General features: G+C 46.2%; 1 protein-coding gene across 14 annotated transcripts in view; it reads left to right on the forward strand.

The window, feature by feature from the left end:
• Positions 1–6,853: 6,853 nt before the first annotated feature.
• LRRFIP2 (LRR binding FLII interacting protein 2) overlaps positions 6,854–16,471 on the forward strand; it is a 412,043-nt gene continuing 402,425 nt past the window's right edge. For 11 of the 14 annotated variants that reach the window (XM_085607550.1, XM_085607545.1, XM_085607552.1 and 8 more), the window contains exon 1: positions 6,923–7,237. The gene's annotated coding sequence lies outside the window, so the exon portion shown is untranslated. Of the gene's footprint in view, positions 7,238–16,471 lie in introns of all 14 variants that reach the window. The other 3 variants (XM_085607556.1, XM_085607555.1, XM_085607540.1) reach the window with 3 other exon arrangements.

A 16,471-nucleotide genomic window follows, 5' to 3' on the forward strand; every position in this document is an offset into this window, starting at 1 on the left:
CGGCCCGGGACCCCGCGGTCCAGTTGCTAACTGGGACCGTCAACCCCACCAAGACCTAACTGGAGTGCTGCAAGACCAGAGATTGATCCCTGCTGCCCCTGCTCTGGAGGGCCAGGTACGGACGGTGCAGAGAGTGTGCAGGGCGGCCTACTGCGCGGCAAAAATACTGAAATACACCCGGAAGCGGCCATGTTGGACCGCCTTCAGATTTGGCTGCACAGGCCATCGTTGAAGAAGGGGACCCAAGAAGAGCGCGTCGATCTTCCCTTTTCTGGCTGGCCGGGGGGCATACCGGGGGCAGGTGGCAGGCGAGGAAGACCTGGTTGGCACATGATACATCTGTTAATCGGGGTGAGGCTTGCATACAAGGACGGACGTACCCGCCACCAAGTGGCGGTTGGCACCGCGGGGGGGGGGTGGCACAGCGAAATTCAGAAGAAGTGAACCAATCAGCAGAATGAGATTGCTGCCTGCTTGCGGGATGTTACTGGGCAAATGGCCTGGGATCACGACATACCCTTGTAGCCGGCGGTTTTACGAGGAGACCCCAACATGAAACCTAAAGGGGCGGCAGCGGCCCAAACGAACAAACTTGATAAACATGCAGTCCCGAGGTCAGCCCCAGAGGGGGCAACAGGGGAGCAACCAGCACCTGCGGAACTTTCCTTGGCAGCCAATATGACTGCTATACAGACCCTGGGGACTACCCTCGAGAAGAAAATCGATCAAATGTCAATTGAAATGAATCTTTTGCGCACTGACCTCAATAAAACATCGGACAAGGCCAGAATTAATGAGACTGATATCACGGAACTTAAGGCCTCCTCCAAGAAAATGGAACAGAGGGTTAACGAGTTGTCCATCAGCATCGTCAGGTGGCCCTGAAGCTTGAGGATCAGGAAGAGAGGGCCTGGCGGAACAATATCCGTGTGGTGGGTGTTCCGGAGGATTCGGAAGGGCCTAGCATGGACCTATTCCTCAAAGACCTGATCCTTAATAGCCTGAAACCGAAGCGGCTCTCTGCTATGTTCTCTGTTGAAAGGGCGCACCGCGCGCCCAGCCCTAAGCCTAAACCCGGAGCCCCGCCGCGAGCCATTATCGCGAGAATCCTCAACTATAGGGATCGGGACGCCATTCTGCAGGCCGCCAGACAGAAGGGAGACTTACAGTACGAGAATGCGACGGTCAGGTTCTTTCCTGATTTCGTGCTCAAGGTGCAGTGAGAGCGACGATCGTTTGAGGGGGTGAAAGCGGCGTTACGGGGGAAGGGCATCAAATACATGATGTTCTTCCCAGCAAAGCTCAAAGTACTCGATGGCAGCAGATCCCTCTTCTTCACCACGCCTTCAGAGGTGCAGGACTGGCTAGATAGAGGAGCTTCACAGCCGTCAGCAAACGCTACGGGGGATGACTGGAGAGATACCCGGACCAAGACACCGGTACCCCTGGATGGCAGGTCAGATGCGGACAAATTAAGTCAGCACTCATGGCGATCGAGATCCCGCAGTCCGGACCTGGATGGCACCTAGAGATCCTAGAGACTGCGCTGGTGGGAGGGCGATCTCCCCATAAGGATATGCACCGACCTGTAATGTATCATTTTCTCTACGGTATTGGAGGGAGGGCTTGCCCGGGACGGTGCTAGCAGTGTGGGGGCCACTTTCTCGGTGCCCGTGGGAGAGTGCCTCTACACAGGAAGAGCCGGAGACATTGCCTGACTTTAAACACTTGCTCGGTGCGGGCGGTTTGCTCGGCTGGATGATGCACATCGAGCGAAACAATCGATAGGGGAGCGGGAAAGCACTGCAAGGGACATTGGACTCTCTTAGTAACGTGCTTGCATATGTTGGAATAGTCATAATAGACATGGGGAGGGGCGCTCATCGGCTGGAGTTGGTGCTAGTGCACGCCCCACCTATCAGTTCTTAGAGGGGAAGGGAGGGATTTGCTCTCTCCTTTCTTGTTTGGGGTGAAAGGCGCTCTGCTAGTTGGGGGATGTGGGTAGTTGTAAACCTACATGGAAGGGTAGCAGGGAGGGGAGGGAGGCGGGGGGTGACAGTTTCAGGGGGGTTTCGGGGTGGTTAGCGATGTTCGGAGGGGTGGCGGGGGACTCAGTTGGTCATGTAAGAAATGTCTTGGTGGGGTGGCGCGGTGTTGCAGGACATGTGGACAACATATTTACATCGCTTTTGGGAATGGCTATGAGGTGGGATAAAAGTATCAAGGTGCTTAGCTGGAATGTTAATAAGTTGGGAGACAAGCTTAAGAGATGTATAGTACTCCAATTCCTCAAACGGCACCTCCCAGATATCATCCTCTTGCAAGAAACGCACCTCATTGGAAACACGTGCCAAGCACTTCACAGATGGGGGTACAAACTGGCCACACATGCCGGCTTCACATCGGGCTCCCGCGGGGTGGGCATAATGGTGCGCCGTAATTTCCCAATGGTAATTGAACACATAGAAACGGACCCGCTGGGCCGCTATGCGGTGCTCACAGGAAAATGGGCCGGACGCACGCTTAACCTGGTGACGGTGTTTATTCCACCTGGTCTCCAGAATCAATCCTATCAGGATCTGGGGGCACTCCTTCTCTCCCTCCCAGAGGGGCAGCTTTTAGTTGGGGGGGACTTTAACGCTGTGGTGTCGGGAGAATTAGATAGAAACCCGCCGCGGAACATTGCTTCGGGGCAAATGTGGCTCTCCAATCTTTGGAAGGCGTATGGGTTGGTGGACCTTTGGCGACTGCGCCACCCCACCCAATTGCAGTATCCATTCTTCTCGGGACCACACCACACATTTTCCAGGATAGATTATCTCCTTACTCCATTGCAGCACGACACTATGGTTCAGGAAATCAAACACCTGGCAAGGGGTATATCGGACCATTCCCCTTTGTGGACGCATCTAACAATTGGGGACATAAAGTAGGATGTGTGGCGCCCATAAACCCTTGGTTCATACGCAACCCTGGGATTAAGAAGGCGATCACTCGTTCCATAGATCACTATTTCAATGACAACGTTGGGACAGTGGATTCTCCAACTACTCTCTGGGAAGCATTTAAGACTGTATAGAGGGGGATAGCCCTCTCAAAAATTGCCGGACAGCGTAAGGAAAGGGAGGCACAGATGCTTACCATTGAACAGGATCTTCTCGCACTGGAGGGAGAGGCGCATGTGCATGGGACACTAGAGGCCCAGCACCAAATGCAGTTGAAAGCAGCTGAGTATAAGGCCCTAGCCACGGAGGCTGCTAAAAACCTAGCTAGAGACAGAGGAGGCCGCCTCTACGACCAAGGGGACAAAGTGGGTAAATTAATCGTCTGGTTAGACAAAAAGCAGATGACGCAGAGGGTGGTGGCAGAAATTCGTACTGAGGGGGGCCCCCCCCTTACCGAACCTCAAGAGATAATTGGCAAGTTTGTAGCACATTTCAAAGGAGTATATAGCAGAGGGTCGGAGCGATCAGAGGAGGAGTCCTCTGCACTCTTAGCGGACATTAAGCTGTCCATACTTACGGAAGAGGATCGAGAGACTTTGGACGGCGAACTCACCGTCGCCGAACTGGTCAAAGCTATTAAGGACCTGCGGCCCGGGAAGGCCCTGGGCCCTAACGGCCTACATATCGAGCTGTACAAGCTCAGGCCTGACTGCCTGGGCATGCATCTCAAAAATATGTTCGAAAACAGCAAAGTGTTGGGGAGACTGCCAAGGGACCAACATATCGCCACGCTGGTAGCTATCCCCAAAGAAGGGAAACCTAGAGACCTCTGCTCCTCATACAGGCCAATATCGTGATTGAACGCTGAGCCTAAGATACTGGCGAAGCTCCTTGCAAAAAGGATTAAACCGGTAATCACCAAACTGGTCCACCCAGACCAATCGGGCTTCATGCCGCACCGCAATACAGCGCTCAACCTGCGATGGCTCCACGGCGTGATGGGCCGCCGCCACATGATTCAGGAGGATGCGGTTGTGGTATCATTAGATGCCGCTATGGCATTCGATACGTTTGAATGGCCCTATATGATGGTGGTCCTTCAAAGATTGGGCTTTGGTCCTAATTTCGTTGGGTGGGTGTGCCTCCTCTATACTGAGCCGTTGGGCCAGGTAGTGGTTAATAACAAGAGCTCCGAGGTTTTCGCACTCGAAAGGGGGACGAGAGAGGGCTGCCCCCTCTCACCCTTGCTCTTTGCCCTTTGCTTAGAACCTTTGGCAGCCAGGATAAGACAGGACCCCTCAATACGAGGGCTAAGATGGACGGAGGGATGGGAGGACAGGATTTCGCTATATGCAGACGACATCCTGTTATACCTTGCCTCCCCCTCTAAGTCCCTCCGAGTGGCCCTAGACATCTTTACCAGCTTTGGGAAAAACTCAGGTTACAGTATCAACTGGGGGAAATCATTACTGTATGTATTGCACGGCGCCCCTCCCTCCATTCCGCGTGGTTGCCCGATCCAGATGGCCACGGAAGGGTTCAGGTACCTTGGGATTTTTTCTCCAGTGACGCATAGTCCCGCTTCGAAAATAACCTCAGGCCACCTCTGCAGCGGTTCCAAAGGGATACGGCCATTTGGAAGAAGCTCCCGCTGTCGCTACTGGGTCAGGCGACCCTGTTTAAGATGATGGCACTGCCGTGGTTTTTGTACGCACTCCAAAACTATCCTGACTAGGTCCCACACAAGTACTTCGTGGATATTGAGGCCACGCAGAGAGACCTTCTGTGGAGTGGCGCACTACGCATATCGCTCCCAAAACTTACACTGGGGTGGTACGACGGGGGTATAGCACTGCCGGACATCCGTAAATACTACTGGGCAGCACACCTCTCAGCTATCAACCAGGGCACGTACGGAAGTGGGGATGATCCCGGGTATGGGATGGACAGATGGCTCCTCCCCGGGGGGAACTTTGAGACCGCGCTTTACTCAAAGCCTAATAAGTTCCACCTCACGGGGCCTACAAAGCACTCTGTCCAACTCTGGCACATTGTGAGCCGGAAACTAGGATGGGCCGACAAACTTACAATGGCAACCCCGCTCTGGGTTTCCGAAAGGCTTGGGTCGCTCCAAAGGATTTCGTAATTGGGACCTGATTGGGATATCCCATATAAGGGACCTATGGGGGCCCAAGGGAGTGGTGACCTTTGCCTCCCTACAGCAGTCCCACGACCTGGCGCAATCAGAGTTTTTCCGGTACATGCAGGTTAGGCACTCTCTCCAATCTAATATTCCACCAGGGACAACGCTCCCGGAATCCTCCCCCTTAGAAGACAGGCTGCTTGACGGCTATTTGCCGGAGAGGGCCATATCCCTAACATACAAAAAACTCATACCCCACACCCCAGATCCATTGCTCACCCTCAGGAGAAAATGGGAGGCGGACGGTCTGGAGATTGATGATGAGGATTGGAGGGAGGCACTTTCTTACCCCAAAGAGGTGGCGATATCGGCAAAGTTGAGGCTGATACAGCTTAAAATACTGCACCGGGTGTACGTCTCAGGCACCCGGCTAATGTTGATGGGAAGGAGTGCAGATGGGCTTTGTCGACGACGGTGTGGGGAGAGGGGTACATTTCTTCACATAGTATGGGAATGCCCGCGAATTCAAGCATATTGGGCGAGAGTGCATGTCTGCATGAGTGAGGTCTGGGGGGTAAGATTGCGACCTGAAGCTAAGAGGTGCCTTCTGAACATATGGGAGCCCACGGACCTATCTATAAAAGGTAAACTGTGGGCAACGCTGGGCTGGTAATTGCAAAACGAAACATAGCGTGCCAATGGGGAGCGGGAACACCCCCACTGATTAGTGCACGGAAGAAGGACATGGACTGGTGTATGCTGCAAGAGAAGACAGTGTATATATCCAGGGGGTGCCCCGGGAAATGGGTAGCGGTCTGGTCTCACTGGAATGAATATCGCGGTAAGCTTTGTGAACCTCCCGTGCTCCCTCCCCTTGAAGAATTGTTAACGCCATAGTGTGCCGGTACTGCTTCCACCCTGAATATTGCTCCACCAGAAATGATAATAATGTCTTTTAGTCCAAGGATGCAACACTGTAAAATCTATAAATGCTAAATGTAAAATGACCAACAAGTTTATTTTTGTTAATAAAAAGATAGATATGTAAAAAAAGAAAAGAGGGCTATTGGCAGTCAAGATAAGTGTTATAGACTCCTTTGGCCTCTGATTAGTGGACATGGGTACTCCTCTGTCCCAATCAGCTGTTTGTCTACTGCCTTCTGGGACTGTAGTTTGTATATCTTGACTGCTGCTGTTTAAAATAAAGCAAGATTAGATGGCATAATACTCGCCTCCATATCTATATTAAAATTAAGACTTTCCTTCGTAAGATTAGTAAAATCTAGATATTTTTCTGACTTAAACGTAGACTCCAGAAAGTTCCCACTCTAAGATGGCTGCCAGTCATGATAGAAACTCGGGCCACAAGGCTGCCTGGCAGCATAAATATCGAAGAGGGACTAAGAAAGGGAATTTTGCGTATCTTTCATTCATATTTAGTGGCCATCTTGAACTGTAGTTTGAAAGATATGTGTAACGAAATAGCGTTTGCGAAATAAATCAATACAATTTGTATTGAATCTGTATGCTACCGAAATTTGGAAGATTCAAACACAATGGCATAATTTAACACGATTTTATTTTCCAAATACATTCAGTACTCTTTTTAGAGAAGGGTTGAGTTAATAATTTCAAAATATGCAGCTGTATCTTTCTCCTCAACATAAAGTGTGTATAAACTACGCGGATGTTTTACGCTCATAAACATAAAGAACAGCTCTGTCACAACGCGCTTTCGTGAACATGGGAATTCCTTGGACAGAGCCTGTCCGTTTTCTATGTCTAAATACGCTGCATGTCACAGACTACTACCGCGGCCGGGGCTGTAATGTTCATGCTGCTGCTGCAGTCTATTCCTGGCCTCCGCCCTGTGAGCCGCATCCGGCGCTGGCAGCAAGGGCCGCGGCAGCAGCTCCACCCTCTTCCTGCCCGGGCTGCCGCAGCCGCCACAGTGTAACCCGGGCGGTCGGGGAGCGACAGACTCCAGGGTCGCGGCGCAGGGAGCCGGCATCACAGTCAAAGCTAGCTGCCAGCACAACAATCCCCGGCCCAGGGGCTAAGGAGCTGTCGCCCTGCCCCTAGTGCTGTGGAAGCATTGCCGCTTCTGGGGGTGACTGGGGTCCGGCCTGCATCCTAGGACCCTTGGCTGGTAAGTGAGATCGCTCTATCTGAAGGGTTTATGGGTGGTGTCAGTGGGGGGTTAGTGCCGGAGTGTATTAGTGGCAGTTCGCCTCGTGCGGGAGCGTGCCCTCTCTGACAGTAGAAGTTCACAGATCAAAGTCTTTTTAGCGGTAAGATAAGCGAGGCTGGTGTTGCCGAAATAAGCTAACAAGTCTATAAAATAACAGCGTTGTTCTAGTGCAGGCCGTTGTAGCAACCACGTTGTTTTGAGGGTCTCTCTATGTTTGTGGCTAGTCTGTCCAGTTTGGTGGCCTGGTCGGACATACTTTAAAGTTTATGGCAGCCCATGAGGAACGAGGCAGCCTCGTTGTGCTTCTCTGTGGTGACACTATCTTCAGATCCAAGTGTGTCTGGTTGGATGTTTCAGACCGTCCGTCACTCGGCTATCCTGACGATTGAAGCTGGGTATTGATGTGCAGAGCCGGATCGTCGCCTGTACGCTGGGTAGAGAGGTCAGCTTGTGACAACACCTTCCCAAATCTGACGTTGATACCTCCCCCTTTACCTACTGCCCGAGGCAGCAAGCAGTCCGACTTCTCAGACTCTGAGCTCTGCACCCGGCATCGGCGCAGCTGTCACAAGTACTTTCTGTTTCAGTCCCGAACCAGAGTCGTCCCTTCTCGATAAAGCCCGACAAACCAAGAGAAACACAGGATGTACACAAGTGTTAGAATGAAAGATAGCGTCCGAACGCTGACTGCGGCATGGTGCCAACTTTTGATGTTGGCTGCAGAAGCGCCACATTCATATTTGAATGATGCCAACCCGCACCACTCAGCAAAAATACTTTTCTAAATTGGTATCATTCTCTGCATCTTGGGCGTTGTTGCTGGGAACCGTGGCGCTTCGTTCCAAAATACAGTGAATGAAATAGTCCCTTCTTGTCAGATTGAAGTCGTGTGATCAATACATTTTAACCTGAAACTTCAGTCGTAAATGACGACTAATAGTGCAACTTTTTGAACATATATTGATATTATTAAAGCTGCTGAAGAGTGAATAGACACATTGGAGTACAGCACATAATTTTGAACGGTTTGTTGTTATATGGTGTACATTGTTACAGTTCTGCACAGTGCTTTAAATGGGAAAGTGCTGTTGGCTACTGAATACCTGCACTACTTTACTGTTTAATTTCAAAGGGAGAGTGCTTCTATTTCCGTGAAGGCATGGCGACAGGGTCAAAGGATCTGAGGGTGTGGGAGGGTGGAATTCTCCAACCTAAACAACAGTATCAGTGGCTTAAATCGAAGAAGGGAAGTTTTTTTCAGTCTCTTTTCCTTGGAGCTTTACATTTTGTGAGGTGTGTCAGAGTTGGGGGTGGCCATTGTTGGACTCCCAAGTCTTTGTTCTTCTCTGCGTAGACTAGTGATCAGGCCCGGTTCTAGCAGCGAGGCCACCCAAACATGACCTTTTGCCCACCCAGTCACGGCAGAAGAGGCAATGGAGAAGGCACCTGTTAAGTGCCTCCTCCATCTCAACGTCTGAATGTTGTAGTGTTTTTTCACTGTCTTGAAAACTGAAATTGGGCAGTGTTTTTTGGGAGTAGTGGTAAATGTGGGCGAGACAACAAATTACCAGTGAGCGCCCCTGAACCGAGCCCTCAAAAGGTTTGGTTTGTAAAGGATGCAACAAACATCACATTAAATATGATGGTCTCTTCAAAATTCAAAGATGTTTATTTCTTTAACACATGGAAGCTTTGACAATGTGTTTCAATATAGCGCCGCACTGAGAAGTACTTATTAAAAGTGACAGTTTTTAAACATGAACTTAGTCTTTCCTGCCCCCGACCTCACACTGGTGACAGTGCCAATAGTGAAGCAACAGGCAAGATAGTGGTCTTGTGGCCCAGATTATTCTAAAGGAACATTAGTCTATGAAATAACGAAATGGATTCTTGTATAGTTGGGTTTCGGATTAATGTATTTAAACGTAAATATATAAAATATGAAGAAAAACAAGTTTTGCTGAAATAAAATATTTGCCCCAAATCACACAATTTAAGTGAGAAAGTTGCAATTTTTCCTTATTTTATGTTCACTTTGTACAACTCAGCCATTATATGGCTAGCTATTTGTGTCTCCTTTTTATGTTAATACTTTTTTTGCCTCTTTGTGCAGTTTTTATTTTGTGCGAACTCGACCTAAAGGTATTGAAGCACTTTATATGAACACCAGTCATATTACACAAGGTCACATTCATTTCATTGAGGCACTGTAGATTTACCCAGAATCACAGAAAATTCAGCTAATGCCGAAACTCTAACCAGGCATGTTCAGTTCCAAAGTTGTAAGCTCTCGCCGTAATGCCACATCCTGGGTAGATTGAGGGTGGTAGACAGAAGGTACATAAATGCTTGGCTCATCATGGGCTCGAAGTTCCAAGAGCACCTCAAGCTGAGCCAGGCTTCAGCACAAACTCAGATCAAGCTTTGTGGCCCCCCATCTTTAGTTGGGACAGTGGGGACAGAAGTTTACCTTCAGCAGGTACAGCGACACCAAGGCCTGTGAACAGCCTTCTGCACCTTAATTATGCTCTGCGTGGGGGTTCTGACAGTGTTTATGTATTTTTAGTTTGTGTAAGATGCACGCAATAATACACTGTAAGATGGCGCATTCATTTTACTTTTGAGATATTAGCAGTGCATGCCATGTTGGATGACCAAACCCCAGGGCGAGGTAATCATAAATTTCCCCCAGCAATTAATGTAGAATTACAATGCCTAATAGGCTAAGGGCCTGATTCACAAAGGTATACGGAACACTTCTAGGTAAGTTTACTATTTTTTGTATTCACAAACTACAAGTTTAATTATAACAGTATTGTCCTGACTCTGGAGATGCCTCAGTTGGGGTCGAGAGCTCTGCACACATAAAGTTAGGCATTTCCTACATTTTTATGTGAAGAGCATCAGCCACGAGTGCGGAGTCTCCAGTCGTAAAATTACTATTCGTAAAATGAAACTTGTAGTTTATGAATACCAAAAAATAGTAAACTTGCACAAAAGTGTTTTTACCTTTTTTGAATCTGGTATTAAGCGTGTCTGTCTTTTTCTGCCAGATGCTGAGGTGAAGTAAATAACTGATCTTAAGTAAGATATTATGTTGGGCTGAATTGTATTAATGAGGTGCAACGCAGGCCCAGAAAGTTTTAACAAGTGTATTACAGTATTACTTCATTATTTTATTAATATCACAAAATGTTGCTGCGTTACACCACATAATTAATTAACTTCCCTTAGAACTAAATAACCCTAGCCAAGAACCTTTGGCCTATCCTTGACTGCAAACTCAATATCACAGCCCAAGTCAGCGCCATCCGTGCCTAATGCTTCCACAGACTGAAGATGCTGAGGAAGATTTTCAAATGGCTTCCAGTAATAATGCGGAAAATCATCACCCATACTCTTGCCACCGGCAACCACTGTCTACAAGAACACCCTTTACGCTGGGATAATTAAGTATCTGATCTTGAGGCTGCAGAACATCCAGAACACGGCAGCCAGAATCACTCCCAACCTCCCATGACACTTGCACATCTGACCTCACCTCACCTCAAGGAGCTACACTAGCTACCCATACCCAAATGAGCACATTTCAAACTCCTCACCCAAAACTTTAAGGCACTCTGGCCCAGCATACCTCTACAATATTGTCTACTTTCACAAACGTTACCGTCACCTAAGCTCGGCAAGACTCCTACTTGCTTACAACCCACATGTATAGAAAATCAAATCCAGCTGTTAAGCCTTCTCCTACATTGTTCCTAAAGCATGAAATGACGTGTAGTTATGCTTCCAAGCCTCCTCTTCATTTCTTGAATTCCACAAGAAGCTGAAGACCTGGCTTTTAAAGTAACCACATTAGGCCCTAGGTTTGGTCTAATCTCACACCGGCTCAGCACCAGGATGCCCTCCTGGGTGAGAGTGTGCTTTACAAACCAACATGACATCTCCCAAGAGAAGCAAATGCACTTTATGGAGCTTCAGTTCAAACTGGTGCCAATTGAGCCTTGGCTTGAGTCTGGATGATTGCTTTTCTTTCCCACGTTGTGTGTCTGTTTGCCTCTGTGCGCACCTCCATAATATGGATGGGCTAAGAGGCAAAATGATTCCCTCATTTGCGTGTGGTCATGCCACTGCAAATGAGGGAACGTCCTATACATACATGCGTGCCAGCACTTCACTATACAGAAGGAGCTGCACAAGCATCTATGGCCCATTCAGTAACCAGGGCACTCTGTGTAATACAGCCTCAGAAAGTTACCTGTTTGCCTGCACTTAATGGTTGTACACTTATCAGGCGTGATAACTGCTCTTAGTGGTCAACAATACTGCTTTCTTTTTTTCAAAAGGTGTTTATGTGTTTTTTAAACTTTATCAATGAAAGTACACCACAAAAGAACGACATGGAAATAAACAGTTACAAAGTTCACCGTATACAAAGAAGTAGGTGTTGGGCAAATTGCAAGGGGGAAGTAGCCAGTTTTCCTAGTGCGAAATGTCAAGGCTTACGTGTGGTAATAGAGACCTCCTTGACCAACTACTAGAATCTGCTTGGAATCCAGGTGCTTCTATTGAAGCCTGGCCTGCTGGAAATATTAAGGGTCAGGGTTGTTGAGTATAGACATTAGCTCTTACTCTCAAATAACTCTCTAGATGCACTGCATGACTGTTTGGAAGGAGATATGATGTAATCTTGGAGTTGTAGGCTACCTCCAGAATTGACAACTTTGGTTCTACGTTGGCCCACCCGAACATATCCTTGGCCCATCCAGATGAACATTTTTGTAAACGGGCCCGATGTACATAGGGTTAGGTGTAATTATCTCTCGGTTTTAACGCTGCGGTTCCGTAGTTTGCCCCTCATTCATTTTTCATTCACAAAAAAGAACCTCATGAATGAACACCCCAGGACCAACCTTTTGGTGTATATTGGGATAGTTTTGGTACTTAAACTTAATGTAGCTTTTCAGTGGTGGTTATGCTTGCTGACACTGCACAAGTGCCACTGATGTTGAAAATAAGTGGGTTTGGTAAATATTATTTTTTAAAAGGTAGTAAACTACTTAGAGGCAGCGATGCATCTTGCTAAAGCTCTGTGAAAATGTTTTTTGGTGAGCCTTTGTAAGAAAACTAAAATAATTTGGTTATTTTTAAAAAGTTGATGGCATTTGTGGTCTGCTAGATGGTTTTCTCAGAATTCTTTCAAATGTGGGGCACAAAAAGTAAGTATCCAGTGCTTCCTGTGTTCCTCAAAATAGTGGGAATTTTTTAACTTAAATATTTTTTTAAATTTTCCCCAGCATGCCATTCCTTTTATCAAATCCAATTTGTGACACTCGCACAAATGCACCATCCATTGATTTGGCTGTGCTGTTACAGGATGGTAGCATGGTGCTGGTTATGAATGTGGTTATCTCTTCGTTAAGTAAAAGAAAGCTAAACAAACATTGGTAAATGCAATATATTTCGCCTATGTGATTAATAATAACTTTTTTTTGTTTTAAGTTGTAGCTTGGTGAGCAGTTGTGCAATATAAGTTACTTGAGACCTTTTAAAGATTTATATTCAATGTGAGGCTACTTAATGGAAAGCTTGAAGTAATTGGTGTCTAGAAACTCTTAAGGGAGCTCCCTGCAGCTATGCAAGAATCTAGGGACATTTCAGCTGGAAGGGGTGCTGAACCGTTGATCAAAGACTACTAGAAAGGCTGAACAATATGGGTACCAAAGGGTCCAAGAAGAGAGGCCAGCCCAAGCGAGACGAAACATCCTAATTGCAGAACCACTGTAACCCCAGTGTAGAGAAAAAGAGAATCATTGTACAAAAGCTCCCCTGCATGAACCGAAGAATAGCAGGAGCTGCAGAAGTGAAAGGAGAAAGAAAAATAGCACACCCTACACTATGTATAAAACACATAGGGGCATATTATCAAGACAGGCGATAAAATTATCACCGCTTTAGCGGCAGAACACTGCCGCTAAAACGGCGATAATGGGCTTGATAATATGCTCTATGGAATTCCAATTGAAGCCCATGTTAGATGTGAAGGACATCTAACCTGAGCTTCAATTGGAATTCCATAGAGCATATTATCAAGCTCATTATCGCCGTTTTAGCGGCAGTTTTCTGCCGCTAAAGCGGCGATAATTTTATCGCCTGGCTTGATAATATGCCCCATAGTTCTGAGAACTAAGGCACTATGCGTGACCCCTGTAACCAACCAGTTGTGTAAACAGAACCAGGGAAAGAGGCCACTGAGCAAGAGCGCCTTGGTGAGGCATGGTACCACAAGCAACAGCGTAACAAAAGTAGAGTGCATGGCTCATTTGGAAGCCAGCTAGAAGAAACAAACGCAGAGACCAGCCATATTGGCCTAGATTCACTCATGGCCTTTTCCGCTGTAAAAAATGAAATGCGGCACCATCTGCAACCACCAAACACTTTGCAATCTTTGCAGTAGAAGGGAAATGAGGCAGGAACTGCAGCCGCTTAAGAAAAGTAAAGCATATAGCGCCCTGGCAGCACAAACTGCTGTATTAAAAACGCACAGACCCAGAACAGTATACAACGTAATTTATGGCAAACGCTGTGGTAAAAACAATGAGTTGCCACTTACAACTGCCATTGTAAAGTAAAGCGTACAGCGCCCCAGCAGCGTCCTCTAAAGTAAACATAACAAGGCTGTGTGTGAGTGCAGTTGCGATCGGGCGTTGGCTTCCCAGCACGCAGAACTAGGATCAAGAGGTCTCCATTGAGACCAGCACAGTGCGCTGATCCCATGGCATGGAGGCAGCGCTGTAGCTTTAAAGCAGGGGTGTATCTTTCAGCGACAACAGGGTTCCTGAGATGCTTAAAAAGTTCCACCAAGGCAGTTGAAAACAGTACTTGGGTCACGGTGGCTGATAAGAGAACCACACAAGGAACAACAGGAAATAGTATGCTACATGCAATAGAAACGGAGGAAATGTAAGTGGCAAGCACACAAACCAATGAAAAGCAAGGGCGGGATGTAAGCCCCTTTAAAGATTTATATTAAATACAATAGATTTCACAAGTGCTGTGCAGGCTAAACCTTAAACTATGAAAAGATTCTTACTGTCATAGGCAGTCCTTTTAAAAAATCTGAATGTTTTGGTAATGCAAAATGGTACAGTATATTCTGTTTTGTATTGCAATTGGTTAAAAATGTAGCAGTGCACCTGGAAAAACAGTGAAGAAGCTAATGATTTTAAGAGTCGAGCAAGCCTTGTGTCACTGTCTTTACCAATCACACCGGTCACTGTTTTTTCTAAGGGACCCTCGGCCCTCTATCACTACGTACAACAAGAAGGCAGCAGATTCTTTCTGCAGTTGTCTTAGTGGACTATTAGGACTTCCGGTGCCACTGTTGTTTTTTTCAGGTCTAGTAAATGGACCAACATGATAGGCTCTGGTTGCTTTCTGGGTTCTGCGTATCGGGGTAATGAATGAGGGAGATTATGCTCTTAGTAGTGATGTCCATTTTTCACCTGAAAAGCTTCCTATCGTGAATTCGAAGCATTGCTCACAGCATCTTGTTTAATGGTCTTTAAAGATGAGCGGTTGAAGGCCAATATCACACAAGTCAGTTTAACTGCGAATGAGTAAAAGCGGAGTGTTTATAAGAGAATACCTTTAATTGAGTAAAACTTTTCAACAGTAACATTGTTAATGTATTGTAAATAATCTATCTGCTGTTTTGTAATTGTTATAAAAACAAGAAAATATTATGTAGCTATTTTGTTGGACATCTTTGAAATATTAGATATCCGCCATATATTCGATGACTGCAAATTTGGCAAGATTTTAACTAGGTCAATCGATATGTTTGCATTCTTTTTCTTTCTCTTGTACATGCATGTACTCAGCACTGTTCACTGAGATAAAAAGAATACAGTTTCATGACACAGTTTGCAATTTTTAAATAGCGTAAACAACACTAATTCTTAAAGCATAATTAGTGATGGAAAATAAAGTACCACTTCTCCTTTTGTTTAGGGAATATTCATATTGTGTAGAGGTATTTATTTTGAAAAGCTCTTGGATCTCAATTTTTGCTCTAATTAAACGTATTTTTTAATCTAGTCACTTTAAGTCCTCTATTCGTCTGAAATTGTCAAAACATGCATTAACACAGTTAAATGCATATTTCACATTTCTGCTGCACAAATATAGATGTGATTTTTCCTTTAGTTCCTACAGCTGCAAGTCTCGCACATGTACTAAGTTTCTTATTGGGTTCAAGAGTAGTTCAGGTATCTAGTACTTAGTAGCTTAGGGTCCAGCTATCTTGGTTATGTAGGCATTTCACAGCCAAGGACTCCAGGTACATTGGTTGTACTGTTGCAATGATCCACCAACAGCATTTGAGAATTGTTGTTCTGGCTCCTGCCCTTATGTAGATTTTTTTTTTATACTTTCTAATCTAGAATTCGAGTGATGCAAGAGGCATCACTGCTCTGATGGAAATGCTCTTCCATCGTCGTATGCTTGCTATTGTGATCCTGAAGATTGCATAAGTACAGTTGTGCATTTCACAAACTCATTTCCTGTTGGTCCCAGGTGGGACCTAAGTTATGTGTCGTTTTTCTGCTTTCCTCTGTGGGTCATTTTCCATCCAATCGCCACCTGTCCAACAGGTATCCTTGCTTACGTAGTAATATAAGCAGACCTTTTATAATACAGATTCGTATTTACCTGCAGAGAATACCACTCACAAATAGAAGACTAAAACACCACTAACTGACAGTCAATTTTCAGGCTAGTTATGCCATACGTTTTAGTCGAGCTGAATTGTAATTTCTCTTGATGATTTTCACATCATGACGTGGTCATTTACAACATAAATGTCCTTGTCTATACACCCACCATTCCGCCCATTTGTGAATCTGAGGGCATTAGTGCAGAGGCTATCTCACTTTATCTACCTAGCCACTTTATCTACCTTTCCTCCTTTTATCTCACAATCACGCCGCAACCTGTGAAGTATTTATGAGAGTTCTCGCACTCAAGTTTAAGCCGACCCAAGCACTTCTATATTTATTAGTCATCCGAGACTACATGCGATACTTCTATGGATATCACTTTATGCAAATCATTAATGCGCTATTAGAGTTTAGAAAAATTACCATTTTAAGTAAAAATCATACAAGCCTTCAGAAATTGCCGAAAATATTC

This window comes from Triturus cristatus, chromosome 5_2 (genome assembly GCF_964204655.1).
Source record: "Triturus cristatus chromosome 5_2, aTriCri1.1, whole genome shotgun sequence".
NCBI classification, from domain to species: domain Eukaryota; kingdom Metazoa; phylum Chordata; class Amphibia; order Caudata; family Salamandridae; genus Triturus; species Triturus cristatus.